General features: G+C 32.6%; 1 long non-coding RNA gene across 1 annotated transcript; it reads left to right on the top strand.

The window, feature by feature from the left end:
- Nucleotides 1-14846: 14846 nt before the first annotated feature.
- Nucleotides 14847-15622, top strand: LOC131011877 (uncharacterized). The gene is made up of 3 exons (XR_009097131.1): nt 14847-14884; nt 15100-15186; nt 15576-15622. It is a non-coding gene; the product is annotated as an uncharacterized LOC131011877 (long non-coding RNA).
- The last annotated feature ends 1531 nt before the right edge of the window (nt 15623-17153 follow it).

Consider the following 17153-nt stretch of genomic DNA (forward strand, 5'->3'; position numbering starts at 1 on the left):
CAAAAAGTAGTGATATTTTACTTGAATAGAATTGTATTTCAGTTTTTATTATTAAATCTTAATTTATAAAAAAAATAGAAAAGCTAATTATTTATTTTTCACACCAAATTCATAATATTACATAGAAAATTCATACACAACTTATTTTATATGATAAATTTGATTTAATTTGTATAATTATAGAACTGCTTATAAGTGATACAATATCTATATATAGACATATGTTATATTTTTATTTAAATTATATTGGTTATATAAAAATATTAGATTACTTTGCAAAAAATAAATTTGATATCAAATTTTAATTTTATTAATTTATATTAACATTATAAAACATACATGCAAATTTTGCGCGAGTCCAAAATCATATTCATCGCGCATAGCGCGGGAGGTACACTAGTATATATAAAGAACCGAACAAATATAAATTTGATAATTAATTTTTAAAATGTAATACTTGAAGTATATGTTTAATTTGTTCAGTATAAGATTTAATAAATATAAAATAAATGTGTTATGAGTTTATATTTTTATGCGTGGAGTTGGCATGATTGCATCCACATGGATGGTGTGAATTTTTTTCTTCATTTTTTTTTTTTTTGACTTGGGGGAGTTTGGGAGGGGAAGCAGTGGGGTTTGAACCCGAGACCTCACTGTTCACAGACAGAAGGTCGCACCGCTTGGTGTCCTTTTGGGGACTTCTTCATTTATTTTTATTAAATTGCATATAATTATTTTATTTTAGTTATATGACATGACATATCCAATAATGCTAACATGTCTGTATTTATTTTATTTGCATTTATGTTACTACAAGTACAATCACATATTTGTATTTTTATAACTTTATATGTAGTTGATTCTTTAACTCGTAGCCAAAGGTAGGATTAAAAATTACATATCGAAGCTAACGCCCAACTGAATAACCAAGGTAGCTATTTAGTTCGCACAAACTTTAAACACTAAAATTGCTCAAAGTAATCACAAGTAAGCAAGCTGCTGATACTATGACAAATCAAAAAATGGCTGATGGTTAATGCTCTATCATGAATCTATTTATGATATTATCATGCGTTATATAAAATTTTGGACTAATTGTCTGTAAATGCATAACGTTTTTGAGAATTTAATTATTACATTAGATCTGAAAAAATGACTTTTAAATCCATAATATTTCATTTTTATCTCAAATTTGTCCGGCGACCAATTTTTCGACGTCGAAAATGACACGATGGCAGTCGAAATTGACACAGTGACAACCGAAATTGACACTTATCCACATTTATTACATGTGAAAAAAAAACCCTACCCAACGTCTTCCTCGGTTTCCCCCAAACCCTATTCTCCCCTCAACCCCACCTGCCGCCGCCGCTGCCTGCCGCAACCACCGCTGGCTCCTGCAGCTGGTGTGCCTTCTACACACGGCGGCGACCACCGACACAACACATTTGACCCCTGCCACCACGACCTCCCTCATCTCCCTCATCTATCTCTTCATCCGAATCTCCTCGCCTGCTCTGGATGGGACGACGGCGACCATCGCCACAACACGTCTGCCCCATGCCGCCACCATCTCCCCCAGCTCTCTCTTCTTCTGAATCTCCTCGACTGCACTGGACGGGACGACAGCAGAGCCACCGTGCCCTAGATCCTCAATTCACAACTCACGGCTATAACAAGTAGGGGTGTAATCGAACCGAGCCGAACCAAATAGTAGTGTGCTCAAGTTTGGTTTGTTTATTATCGAATCGAATCCCGAACTTTACTTACCGAATACTTTGAGGCTCGCGAGCGGCTCACGAGCCTATACGAACTTTCTAAATTTATATTTGTATTCAAAATATTGATTATTTTATTTTTAAAATAAATTATTTTATTCAAAATAATAAATATCTTAATTATTTTTATATAACAAACAAAGTTAATTACAGATTTAATACAATTATTATTAATTTTAGTGGGTAAATATAAGTTGTGGCTACTAATAATTTATATTTTTCAAACTGAATCACTTGACGAACATGTTATTAACAACCATAACAAGAAAGCTTCAAATAGAGAAGCTTATCCAGAAAGAGCTTCAAATAGAGGAGCGGCACACTCGAATTGTTTTTTAGAGGAATTGTTTCTATGATTTGGATTGTTTCTGTGAATTGTTCCTTGAATTGGAAGGAGCGGCGGACTCGGATTTTCAGATCTGTGATTTTGGGAGGAGCGATGCACTTGAATCGGGAGGAGCGGCGGCAAGGGTTGGCCTAGGCGGTGGTTGCGGCAGGGGCAGGTTGGCGAAGACGATGGTGGGTAGGGGGGTTTCCTTTTCTTATAATTTTTTTTTTCACATTTCAAAAATATGCCTAGGTGTCAATTCTGGCTGCCACCGTATCATTTTCGGCGCTGGCGCAAGGAAAAACCGATCACGGAATAAATTTGAGATGAAAATTAAACGTTATGGATTTAAAAGTCACTTTTTCAGATCTAGTGCAATAACCAAATTCTGAAAAACGTTATTGATTTACAGGCAATTAGTCCTAAAATTTTCTATAACGCCCTAATCTATTTAAATGCTTAAACCAAAATTTAAAAGAATATTAAATGAGAAAATCATAAATTTACTTAGATTTAAATAAAGATTTGATCCATTTGCGCGAGAGTAAGGTACACTTGGAATTATTTTGGCCATTTATGTCAAATGTGACTGAAGATTGAATGATGGTACAATTGGTACAAATAGATAAATTCGTGTCAATCATTAGGTACAGTTGGCACAATTATGCTCATTTGTGCAAGAGGGCGTGACCACTGACTTTCCAGCGGCTGCGGAACAACGCAACTTGAACGAGAGTGGGCGGGGAAGAGAAGGTGCGGCCGCTGGCTTGCCAGCGGCAGCGGGGCGACGTGGCAGTTGGTACAAATGGATAAATTCGTGTCAATTGTGTCATTCATTACGTACACTTGGAACTATTATAACCATTTGTGTCAAGTGTGACTGAAGATTGAATGATGGTTAAGTTGGTACAAATGGGTAAATTCGTGCCAATTGTTCAATTCATTACGTACACTTCGCACAATTATGGCAATTTGTGCCAAGAGAAAGGGCGCCAGATAAGGGCGCAAGGCAGTGAGCGAGGTAGAGAAGGGGTGCGGGGAAGGGTATTTTGGACCGAAATTGTAAACAATAGCTATAATTTGTGTTTTTCAGATAGGTGGCCAAAAATTGAGTTTCATTGCTCAATATGTTTATATGAGTGCATATTTTCTCTCTCTCTCTCTCTCTATATATATATATATATATATATATATATATATATATATATGGAGAGGTTCAAATAAGAACCACTAAATAAAATTAGAACGGATAACCATTTTAAGCCATTCGATCATCAAGATCTACGGTGGATGCATCATCTTGGTGGATGAATGCAGATCCTGGGTTCGAATCCTGAAGGGAGCAAAATTTTTATTATTTTTGGATGCATTAAATTTAATAGCGAATGCATTAATTTATATAGCAGATGCATTGATTTTAATGGTTCTTATGTACTCACGATAAGTGTGGTTCTCATTATAACCACACCCTATATATATATATATATATATATATATATATATATATATATATATATTATAAAATATAGATTTTGATACAGTATATCGATATGTACTGACATGCCGGTACATACCACATCACCGATGTATGTCGAAATATCGAAACAAGGTATGATAATTGATATCACATCATCGGTATATACCAAAAATTGTGGTATACGACGGTATACTGGAACTAGTTATGTACCGATATACAAATATATATCGGTGATGCGGTATATACTGATAATTCGGTACATATATTGTTTCGGTATATATATATATATATATATATATATATATATATATATTTACTACGGCATTGATTGATTTTTCACTATATACCTCTGTATCAGTCAATTTCTGAAAAATCATTACTTTCACTTTATCGAAAATCTTAAGTATCTTATATTATTGAAAAGTTCCATATTCTTCAAATTTAATATTTTATAATATTTTTCGATACAATATAAATAAATATCGCTTTTTCGATATATTTTTCCAGCCCGACCTATGACCTCTTTGGTTTTTAGATTATTATTATAACTCGGTTTGCAAAATCACAATTTTATGCAAAAAGAGAAAAGAAAATAAAAAGAAAAACAAATCCAAAGTGAGATAGATGGTGAGTAGATAAGCGTTAATAAAGTGATCCAACTACCACGTGTTGTTAATGAACGAGCATTTAAGCAATATAACTACTTGGATATTAATACCCGACATCCATTTTCTAATATATTGTCATGCCTCTCGTGACTTACCAATCAAATCAAAATATTTATTCAAACTACTCTCAAGTCTCAACAATATGTTAAACTGCTTGCCGTATAACTTTAGATGGCTATCTCTTTAGTTTTTGACCTATATGGAAAATAAATCCAAACTGGAGTATTAATATGGGCTATTGATTGAACGAGCGCTAACATTATAGTTTATGAATATCATATTAATTTCAATTTATTGTACTATATCACAAACCGAAAGCCTAAACCGAGAAAATTAGTACTTGTATGTTCTATCTCCGAAAAACATGTGGCAATTTGGGTGGTACAAATTTTAAAAAATATTAGATGAGCGTATTGTAAGTTGAGAAGGGGTTTCGTTTTATAAAGTATAATGAGTTACTATTATATATATATATATATATATATATATATATATATATATATATGTGTGTGTGTGTGTGTGTAGGGTTAAGATCAATGGAGAATTCTATATTATTCATTCTGAATAAGTCAATAACTTTACCGGATAAATCAAGAGACCATTTGAATATACATATATTCATAAAACACGCCACCTTCAGGATTTGAACCCCAGGCGAAATGTCCGTTTAGTAAAATTCGGTAAAATTGTTGCATGTATTCACTAAATTTATTGACTTATATATTCAGACCGTCTTTTTCTTTCTCTTTACATTTTGCATTCTCTTTTGATCTCTTCTATATATATATATATATATATATATCTAAAATTTTCATATATCATTATTACTTAATAAAAATAATAAATTTAAAATTTTACATATTTATTTAAAAAATATTAAATTTACAGCACATATAATAATCCCCGTGCATGACACGGGAGGCGTACGTGCTAGTTATCATCTTAATAGTTTCATCTCACAAAATGAAAAATAATTTGCACTGTTGAAATTTACTTGATAGGTTAAACTTTTACATGTAAATTGTGATAGCACATTTCTGTTAGTAATTATATTATCTAAATAAGCTCAGGCAGGACCAATCAAAGTCCATTTTATTTTTGACGAAGCATTTTATTTGTTAAGTCGGGTTAAATAATCTACACGACTATTCTTGGGGCATGATGGAAAAAGGTGGAAATTTGATACGTAAACATGTAAAATAAGAAAAAAAAACATATAAAATAAGAAAAATGCCAATAAGAACGATAGAATAACAATATCTTAATGAATACTAGAATATTTATAATTAACAATTAATAGAGATAATTTTTTTGAAATTACAATAGATATCTAAATATAATTAATTATGCAACCTGCACACATGCGAAACCTCACCACCATCCAAACGGTGGGAAAACATCACTGCACGCAGATGAAATTGAACTCAAGACGTCTCACAAAGGAGAGTCTTTGAATGTCTCAACTTTGCCACTAAAACAAGGCCTCATTGATAGACAATAATAGAGATAATCACTCACTAAATCTCAAGATTTCGAACTTACTGCAATTTAGACCCAACACCCAACTTTAAAACATTTCGATAATATCACAACTTTGAGATTTGTTATAGGGTATGTTTTAATTCCTTTAAGCAAGTGTGAAGTTGAGATTTTCAAACCACGCTTCACGTTAAAGATAGTAACATTAATTTGTTAAAAGCTTTCTCTTGTCTGATAAAAAAAAAAAGTAACATTAATTTGTGATTTATTGACAAAGCGTCTTGAAATTAAAATTCTTCTCTTTTTTTGTTGAGAATTTGAAATTAAAATTCTTACTTTCAAATATTAATCACTTTACAATTAGAATTGTGCCCATTTTTGTTTTAGCAGTAAATTAAATTAACAAAAAAAAGTCTCAAAATTAAATTCAATTTTTGATCCCAAAAAGATTACATGTCTCATTAACGGGTTTTAAATTTTGACGAGCTAGCGATATAATCTTTTAGGATTAGATGTTATATTTTGAGATATTTTTGTTGTTTTGTAATGGTTGAATTATTCAATTGTAAATAATTATAATTTCAGACGTTTCCCCTCCAATTTATGTATAGCTCAGAATTTTTTTTTAATTAAAATATCAATGGTTTAGATATTAATTTGTAATTTTCCGGAAAAACTAAATAAAATCATTGGCTAGCTATGGATGTTCGAGATTCGATGTGGATGTGGTCCATGTGGAAATTAGATTTATATTATGATGTCAAATTTTGCACGTCTGTTTTATTTAGATTAATTCACTGTTTGATATTCTTGATAATTTGTCATAATGACCCTTAGGGATTTCAATCGGGACAGCCCATCGAATTTCGGGTTAGCTCTATCGATTTTCGGGTTAATCGGGTACGGATTAATCGGGCTGGGAATTTTGTCGGGTTATAAATTTTTAACCCTAACACTAAACGTTCGGGTTTTGGGCTAGCCCATCGGGCTAATCGGCTTAAATGCGTAAGAATAAAATAATCATTTTTATTTTGTTATTTTTAATGATCTAATGTATAATGTATAAAATATACATAGAAATCAAATATATAAATTATATAGCAAGCGTAAAATGCAAAAATATAAAATATTGAAACAAACATCAAGATTACATAATATATAAAATAAGTTGGTAACAATAAAATGTTCAACTTTGTTAACGAAAAAATAATAAAATATCCAACAATAGTTTGAATTCATAGAATCAAAACATCTAAAAAATACAGAAAAGTGAAATGATGAGACTTTATAATATTTTGTCATTTTTTTATTTTTATATCTAAATATTCAATATTAAGTATTCGGGTTTCGGGCTAGCCCATCGGATTAGTCGGGCCAACCCTATCGGGTGTCGGACTATTCGGCTACGGGCTAATCAGGTTATAACTTTTATCGGGTTGGAAATATTCAACCCTAACCCTCTCCGATGGCGGGTTAATCGGGTCAGCCCACGGATTTCATGCTAGATTGACATCCCTAATGACCCGACATAGCAATTCGATTCCAGGTAAAATTACTATTTCTCTTTTGTACTCCCTCCGTCCCAGCTTTTTGTGTCCACTTTTAGTTGTAAATACAACTAAAAATGGATACAAAAAGCTGGGACTGAGGGAGTACATGATATCGGACGTTTATCCTGTAATTGATAATTTTTCATTTCGTGAACAATAATTCAGATACGAGTGGTTGATGACCCTCCTACCCTATTACTTCTTTCTTCTTTACCTTCACGAATTGCAGCAAATTAGAATTCTTCATGTTCGCGAATTGTGTTCATAATAAGCATTTAACTCACAAATTCAAATCACGAAAGTAAATTTTCCTCTTCACCAATTCTTCCTCATCTTTGTCTTTGTGTGTGCAATCTGTATTTTATGTACTAATTTGTAATTATTTTTTTGTGTAAATAAAATTCATTAAATCACGTGAGGGTACAACCCATCAACGATACACGAGGATAAAAGACAAACAAAAGGAAGCACACTATCCTATCACGTCTAGGCAAGCAGAAGAATTGCAAATCCAGTCGTCCAAACGATAACAAGAAATACTAAGAGAAATATTAGAAATCCAAAACCAAAATCTAACTTTTATAATCTCGACCAAATCCTCGTTGTTACCAGACAAGCTCTTGAAAATAACAATTGCTTGCAATTTTCCTACAGTTATATATTCAATTGCTATCATTAATCAATAAACGATTGAATTTAAATTCACTCGCATCGCTGTATATTTTACAGAAAGATGTGATGAGCAAAAGAGTTGAAAACCCAACCACGTTATATTTCTCATGACATGTGTATTTTAATCAAGTGATTGAAATAAGGGGCGGAGCCAGGGGCCTCTAAGCCCCTCCCAAAATTTGAGATTTTTTTTAAAATTTTAAAAAATATATATATATATATATATATATATATATATCTATTTTTAATTATAAAATAATTTTTTTTACATAAATTGATTTGCTTGTTATATATATTCTCTAATATGTATTTAATTTAAGGTTAATTGTGTTATTTAAAATTATATAATATATGTTCGTTATTATTATCATTGTGCTTGTCTTTTAATAAAAATGCCTAAAATAGTAAAATGTACGGAATGCCCTAAAAAATTTGTAATGTATTGAAACTAGTTTCTAATGTATTGAAATTATAGAAACTATGAAAATGTTGTTCTTTATTATTACTATTATACTTGTCTTTTAATAAATAAATACCTAAAATGTACGGAATGCCCCCAAAAAAAATTAGAGTGTATTGAAACTAGTTTATAATGTATTGAAATTATATAATCCATGAAAATATTGTTCGTTATTATTACTATTATGCTTGTATTTTAATAAAAAAAAATGCCTAAAATATTAGGAATGCCCCAAAAGAATTTGTAATGTATTGAAATTATATAATTCATGAAAATATTGTTCTTTATTATTACTCTTATGCTTGTCTTTTAATAAAAAAAATACTTAAAATATACTAAATGCTTCAAAAAAATATTTTGAATTTAGCCCCCGAACTAAATTCCGAGCTCCGTCAACAATTGAAATTAAGATATACTCCCTCCGTTTTTTTATAAGTGTCCCATTCAGCTCATTTTTTTGTTTCTTAATAAGTGTCCCATTTCAAAATTTGAGAGTATATTTATGACAATTTTCCTATTATATCCTTATTTAATACTTGTATGAATATAATAATTAGTTGTATATATGTATTTATTATGATAATTACTAAGGTTACAAATGTAAAATATCTTATTTTATTGGTATGTGTATTTTGACGGCTGGGGACACTTAATAAAAATCGGAGGGAGTATAGTAGATAGCTAGCTAGATGTAGTACGATTTATCATCTTTACACAAATAGACATAAATGCAAAATCCATGCTTGATACGCCAAAATTTTGACCAAAAATTTGAATAATCTTAATTTGCGGCAACACACAATGACGAAATTGTCCCAGTCTTGGAAATCTAATCTTGGTCCACCATTTGAAGATTTTTGTAGCAAATAAAATGAAGTTGTGAAAGATAATCCAATATTTGTCGACCAAAACTTTCTTGGCCAAAATTTGAAGTTCTATATTTCACATTATATTTAATATTATCAGCGCATATCATGCATTCAATGAAAACGATCAGAACAATATGATGACAAGTAAATGGTTGAAATTACCTTCTTGTCCAAGTCCTAGAACAACCCCATAGCCCTTTTCGAGGGGTATAATCGCCTTTTGAGGCCGGTGTTGACGACAACGCGGCCACGGCCACTGTCACCCAAAGCTCCAAGCAAGTTAGATAGGATGAAGAAGAGATGAAGGGTCTCAGCTTCATTGATTGGAGTTATTTTTTTTATAAAATTCTGAGTTTCTAATTTCCTATTTTAAACACAAATTTTTATAATCTTTTTCTTCCTTGATGTGGTACATTTTTTATAATATATCGCATTCTGTTTAATAAAGTTTTGAAATACAGTGTGTCTAGATCATCCAAAAGAAAGATAGATCATATGTAAATTATTGATAGTCGTATCATTTAAGAGTATATTATGAGCATCGTATCATTTTTTTTTTTTTGCTCTTGTAATTTAGAATTCATGATTATGATTATCAAATTTTATAAATCTTATAAGAATTAAAGCATAATTTATTAAATTTATTCCTATTAAAGTATAAAAAAAACAAATAAAATTATATTTTTATATAATTTGTGGTGTCATTATTTCTGAAGCATAAGAAAAAAATTAGTAACATCAACTACACCTAAACGATGTTCAGATAAATGTTTCCGTATCGATTCTCTATACATGACCTTGAGGTATTAGTGCTAATTAAGAAACAAAAAATAAAGAGTAGTGCTATTTGGACAAAATTTGTGCGGACAAAATTTGTCCGGACAAAATATGATTAAATATTTTAGAAATAAATTTATTTAAATATTTTCATTTAAAATAAAAAAATAAATTAGTTTATTTTATTGTTTTCTCCATGCTGTAATTTTTTCATAATTTTTTATTAATCCTTTTCAATTATTATTATTATTATTATTATTATTATTATTATTGTAGTTTTTGTACTTTAAAAATAATAAAAATTAAAAAATTTATTGAAAAATTACAAAAAAACTACAACATGAAGAAAATAATAAAACTAACTAAATTATTTTTTATTTTGAACAAAAAGATTTAAATAAATTTATTTTTTTAAATATTTAACTATATTTTGTTCAAATAAATTTTGTTCAAATAGTATTATTAAAAAATAAATAGTAAATTGGTGAGTTGACGTTTGAATCGGAAAGTGGAAAATTCACATATGGTAAATATGCACAGAATTATAGTGGGCTGCGGCGCCACCAAAACTATTGACTTTATTTAATTTCAACGAAATTTGAGTGTTTTGCTTGAAAAAGAACAGCAGCCTCGCCTAAGATTTTTTATTTTTCAACCAACTTAACCGCCATTGGTTGCTAATTTGACCTTTTTTCAACCAACCGCCAGGTCCGCCATTCATTGCTACTTTGACCGCTAATTCATTTCATTTACTCCCTCCGTCCCAACTTTTAGTATCCAACTTTCCTTTTTTGGTCGTCCCACATTTTAGTATTCATTTCTATTTTTGGTAAAAGTAAGTGGGGCCCTTATTTCACTTTAATTATTTTAACTCTCACATAAAATGTGGAACCCTTATTCCACTCACAACACATCAATCACTTTATTAAAACTCGTGCCGTTCTCAACTGGATACCAAAAGCCGGGAAGGAGGGAGTATTATTTTTGGACACGATATAGCATGTAATATTCATTTTCCATGCAATAATTAGGGGTAAAAGAGGAAAATTATCCACTTTCTTGATATATATGTATTTTGATAGGGTAAAGAACTTATTCAAAAACAGAAGGGCGACAATTAAATATTGTACATAGGTTCCTTTATGGATAAATTTTTCCCCAGTCAAACATCTAGATTGTACAAACTTCAATCTGTAAGCAGTCTAATTTAAGATTCAAACTTTATCGCTCTCTTTTTCTAAAAAGAAATCTCATTAAAAACATTCAAAATAACTAATGAGACCTTCTTATATAAAAGAGAGGTTTAGGGTTCAATCTCCATTATCTTCTTCTAATCTTTTGGGAAAAAAAGAAAAAAAGATTTAAACGTACGTAGTACTATGTGATACATTTGCACATGTTTCTTCACTATGTAACGTAGGGTGTGTAAAAAAATACCTATACAATTGATTTATTAGTCTGTACTTAAGATTGTTAGGCTTAAAATACAATTTTGTAGTTTAGTTTGCATAGAAAATAAAATGAAGAGAAGGTCTTTCATATGTATGTTCGTACGGTGCAAACTTTTTTTTTTTGATCAATTAAAAATCTATTAAAATACTGGGGCGGTACCAGGAGTACCAAAAACATCATACAAGTGGTGCGTACTCGTTAGAGCACCACAAGGTAAAAGGAACATTGGACTCGACCACATGGAAGATTTTGTTCCAGCTCCAAAGCCTCCCTTTGACCTCATTAACAAGATTGGACACCTCCCAATTCTTGTTCTCAAACCTACTCTCATTCCTATACTTCCAGATCAGCCAAACAGTCCCGATCCAAAGAGCTTTAAGGAAGTTCTTGTTTCTCTTACCTCTTCCTCCTCCAATGAAAGACATGAAATGATGTTCGACTTTTTGTGGTTTAGCCGTTTTCATTCCGATCCATTGATTGATTTTGTCCCACACGCGGTCGACTTTCGGACAATGGAGAAAAGAATGTTCAGTTGTTTCCTCCCTCCACACACACGCATTGCACCACTGTTCTTCGGCTGGGATGAGGACATTCCTTTTGAGAAGGTTTTCGCATGTTGGCAGCCTGTTACAAATGCTTCTCCAAGCTGTCACTCTGGCTTTGTTAGGGGCCGGTGCCGTTTAATATGATCTATTAGAGTATAAATAAATGCCATGTTAGAATATGTGAGTGATCCACACCTTACAAACAATTGCACAAACAATGTTGAAACTTGAAGGCTATGGGAACTTGAGCTAATTATCGTTAAAACTCAAAAATCACAAGAAAATGAAAAGCTAAGTATGAATTAATTATGAATAATATTATGCTCCCAAAGGGACATCCAAGTGTGCAAATTTCTTGTTGGGAACTTAATGAAATATCCTAGCCCTTGTTTTAATGATACCAAAATCCTTAGGTTTTCCTTGTAATAGACTAGAACCTTTCGAACTCAAGTGTTGGAGTTCATCTTCTAGTTCAGTTAGTGTTCTGAAGACTGAAGACTGAAGACCGGAGAAATGAAGAATGAAGAATGAAGAACGAAGAACTAAAGACTGAAGAACTCGACTGATGTTCGCGATTAAAGGCAGAGTCAAGTACTGATATTTGACTAAACGAGTTTCTCAACTGAAGAATCAGTTATGACTGATTCATTAATGCATGCCACATGGATTCAGCAGACTGATTCTAAAGTCAAGTATCAGTTAACATTCTTCCTCGGACTGAACCTCCAGTGTTGGGAACCTAATGAAATATCCTAGCCCTAGTTTTGATGATACCAAAATCCTTAAGGTTTCTTTGTAATAGACTAGAACTTTGTGAACTCAAGTGTTGGAGTTCTTTTACTAGTTTAGCTAGTGTTCTGAAGACTGAAGACTGAAGACTGGAGGAATGAAGAATGAAGAACGAATGACTGAAGACTAAAGATTGAAGAACTCGACTGATGTTCGCAATTAAAGGTAGAAGTCAAATACTGATATTTGACAAGAACGAGTTTCTTAACTGAAGAATCAATTATGACTGATTCATCTAATGCTGGCTACGTGGAATCAGCGGACTGATACTACAGTAAAGTATCAGTTGACATTCTTCCTCGGACTGAAACTCCAACGTTAAAAGGAAGTCACGCAATCAAAGTACACTACTACAAAAGTTTACATACATAACAGTGAATAGATAACGATTTTTTTTCAAAAACCGTTATGTATGAGCGCACTTTTACGAATAGATAACGGTTTTGCGAAAATCCGTTATCTATGTAGTGTTGTCTAAATGCATAGATAACGGTTTGCACAAATGTGTTATGTTTTTGCGTTATCTATTAATTGCATACATAACGGTATTACAAAACCGTTAAGCCACCGTTATCTATGACCATCTTTTATAACAGTTATTTATAACGTTAAAGAACCGTTATGTATAAGAGTTATTTACACCGGTTTTTGAACCGTTATGTATGAGCGTCTCTAAAAACTGTTATGTATAATTTTTTTTGTTAATTTTTTTAAAATAATATTATATTATATTAAAAAATAACAAATAAATTGTTTATCCTAAAATGTTAATTTATTCCTAAATATAGACTTTGAGAAATAAAAAAAACTCATAACATTTTTTTTTATTAAATAACACTTAAATAAAATCTGAAAATATTATTAGAAACCTAAATACCCAAAATTGAATAATAAAAATTAAACAAAAGAAAAAAGAAAAAGATTTCCGTTCCTAAAATTTGAAAATATTATCAGCCCTAACACTTCTCTCTCTAGTTCGCCTCCCCCCAAATCCGAGTCCGCCGCGCCTTCCCCGAGTCCGCCGCGCCCCCCGATCTACCGCGCCTTCATCCAGCTCTCCCAGTCCATCGCGCCCTCGGTCTGCCTCCGTCTGCCCCAAAATCAGCGTATAATTCCCCACCCAACCAAACCCTAACACTTTCTTTCTCTCTTGTCCGCCACTCCACTACTCCAGTCTGTCGTGCCCCTGGTCTTCTGCGCCTCCGTCTGCTTTCCCCAAGTCCGCCGTGCCTCCGGTCTGCCTCCGTTCACGCCTCCTTTGTGAGCCTCCGTCCACCCTGCCAGCAAGCTCTGCCTCGCTCCACCTCAGTCGGCCTCGCTCTGACTTGTACCGCCTGCTCCTGGAATATTGACGCCAAATCCTAGATTTGTGGCCATGGTTTCTATTGCTTGACTTTTAATCCCGCTATGTCATTTCTCTTCTCTAATATTGTTCTTCTAATTTTTATATGTTATAAATTTGCAAATTTGGGATTAATTCATGGATTTTCATATTTGGGATTTGTGGTTTTCAAACCCTAGTTGTGATGAAGAGAAGAAACAGGTCAGAAAGATGGGCTAGGGTTTTCCAGACTCCAGTCTTCGCGCGCCTCCACGATCTGCCGCGCCGCTTCCTTTTCAGACCGTCGTCCGTCTGTCCACTGGCAACTCACGCACACCGCCCACACACGGTAAGCCCTCTCTTTCAGAATTAGAATTACAGTAGGCTTTTTCTTAAGTTTTTGGAATTAGAATTTCAAATTTGCTTGAATTTGTTTCAAATTTTACTCTGTTATTGTATAATGTGTATAGCTGTGTGATGAATTTTACTCGAATCTTAGTGAGTCTTGCTTATTACTCAGCTTGATTTTCTGCGCTTCCGTTGTCAGCGGCAACATCTCGCTCAAGTACTTGCCCGTGAGCTTCAATCAGGCGATTGGCGCCACGACGCCGTTTTTCACCGCGGTGTCCTGAATTTTGCTTTAAATTTACTGCATTGCCTTTGAATTAGGAAAATATTTGCTAATTGTTGGCACACTCGGTTGTGTTTATGCGCCTCAGGTGATGATTGAGACAAAGTATTTTAGATGAATTATCATTTGTTTCTCAGTTTTTCTCCTATGCGTGTTTGTCTTAGTCTTTTACTCTTATGTAATACTGTGCTGATCTATAAAAAAATCCTCATAAGTTTTCTGCAATTGCGTTCTCTTCTGCTGCATTGAGTGTTGAAGATAATTATATAATGACATCTGGGTACTCTATCCACTATTCAACAGATCAGCAAGGCTTTAACTGGTACTGACAAAAAGGATCTCATGAAAAAACTGCCCAAATTTATCTATGATGAAGAAAAGGCCTTGGAGGTATGGATATTTCTTATACAGGTGTCTATTTATATTCATATCCATACACTAACTAGGTCAAGAATTGTGGACATTGCCATTCAAAAAGATGCTCTACTCGTGAAAGCTCTTTAGATATAACCTATATTCTTCTGTTGATAGATCTTCAAACCTTTTTAGAACCAAAAATAAACAAATTAAAGCTTGTTTTTATCTTGAGGTCTAACGGACTTCTTATGTGTGAGTAGATCAATACATAAGTATGTATTCCCATTCAATTTTGAGATGCACTCTCTAGTATCTTGTTTAAGGAAGAGTGACACGGTTGGTGTTTTTCCATCTTCAGTTTAATGACATCCATACTGTTGTTTCCTTTCAACTTACATTCTTGCGAAATATTTAATGTGCAGAAGCAACGCAAGAAACTGGCTGAGAAGATTGCACAACTGAATGATGCTGTGTGTGAGTTGTGAGCTGTGAGGTCAATGGCTGCTTGGCGTTTTCATTTGGGAAAGGCTGAAGCGCTCGTGCATGCTTAACATTACTTATTTTTCTTGACTGTATAGGTACCTATGGGATTGCAGGTCACATTTGATCTTTTGGGAGTTCTATACATCAAGTAAGTTTAAATGAATACAACCGTTGAATATATAGTATTATTTGTATTTTATCCTTATTTCCCATTAACATGAATGAGATTTGTTGCACTTTGTAGTGATTATTGAGATGAAGTCTAAATGAGCAAATTGGAACAGATACTATATGTTTTTGCTTAAAGATATTGAGTTGTGAGATTTGAAGTTTGGTTTTTTGGTTAGTTACTGGATAATTTGTGGTGCTTTTGTAATGCATTAATGTCTACTTTTTGCTGATTTTTTTCCCCTTTTCCCTAATTTATCTGAAGCTTATCATATTAGCTAAGTGGATAATAGTCGATGAAGCCTTTGCAAAGGTGGATATATTTCATTGAATGCTTGTGGGTAATGATTTTCTGAAGTTAACTCCTTTATAATAGTCTATAAAGGTTTTCAGTGAGAATTGGGTTGTATATCACTACTTCAATCTAAGGGCTCATCCGTATGAGATGTCTGTCATTGAAATATATGACCTAGCTCGTGCGGTATGCCCTTCATTTATGATCTTATGTGATTTTTTGTATTTCCGTCATTCTGTGGTAGCATAAACTATTGTGACATACAGGAAAACAAAGACGTGTTGAAGCTTGTTTTTGGAACGCATAATCTCACTTCAACTATAAGACCTTCATCTTTTAGTTTTGGTACCAAGCATAGGAATTGTACTTGTTGATCGTTCTGGAGTTCGTTAACTTATGAAACTTTACAATTTAACAACAATCAGATGCACTTCTTCTTCTTTCTCTAGTTTGATGATAAGATCACATTTAATAAGTGTTTATTCCAAAGCACTAGGTTTAGTTTCATATGTGTGATAGGTTGGTAAACTAAACACATTGATATAACATAACATTATATGTTGACTTTATATAGCGAAGAGGATTGGAGGAGGAAGAAAATTTTCATTATTCCGTAGCAACTGTATTTGCTTCTGCGTTGAGTTCATAATATTAAATCAACTGAATTAACAAATGAATTTCTTTCGTCTTAACTTGCAGGCTAAAGCATCATGTGTTCTTATTGATCTGTGTTGTGGTGTGTTGTCACCATGGACTACTCAAGTGATTGCAAAGGTTATATGAATTATCATGATAGAATGTGTTATATGGTTTTGTCGCAAAGGTTATATGAATTATCATGATAGAATGTGTTATATGGTTTTGTCTGCGTTACCTTTTTTTTTTAATTTGTTGTACTTTGTAATGTTCTTGATTGAAGGTGGACTTGACCATTGAGCTCTTGGAGCTACTCTTTTATTCCACATAATTTATTTGGATTATTTTTCTATTGGCAGGTTGAGCTTGTGTGTCGGGTTCTCTCCTGAGTTAGTTGTTGCAGATTTATCATAACAGG

The sequence above is a fragment of the Salvia miltiorrhiza genome, chromosome 2 (genome assembly GCF_028751815.1).
Source record: "Salvia miltiorrhiza cultivar Shanhuang (shh) chromosome 2, IMPLAD_Smil_shh, whole genome shotgun sequence".
In the NCBI taxonomy this organism is placed as follows: domain Eukaryota; kingdom Viridiplantae; phylum Streptophyta; class Magnoliopsida; order Lamiales; family Lamiaceae; genus Salvia; species Salvia miltiorrhiza.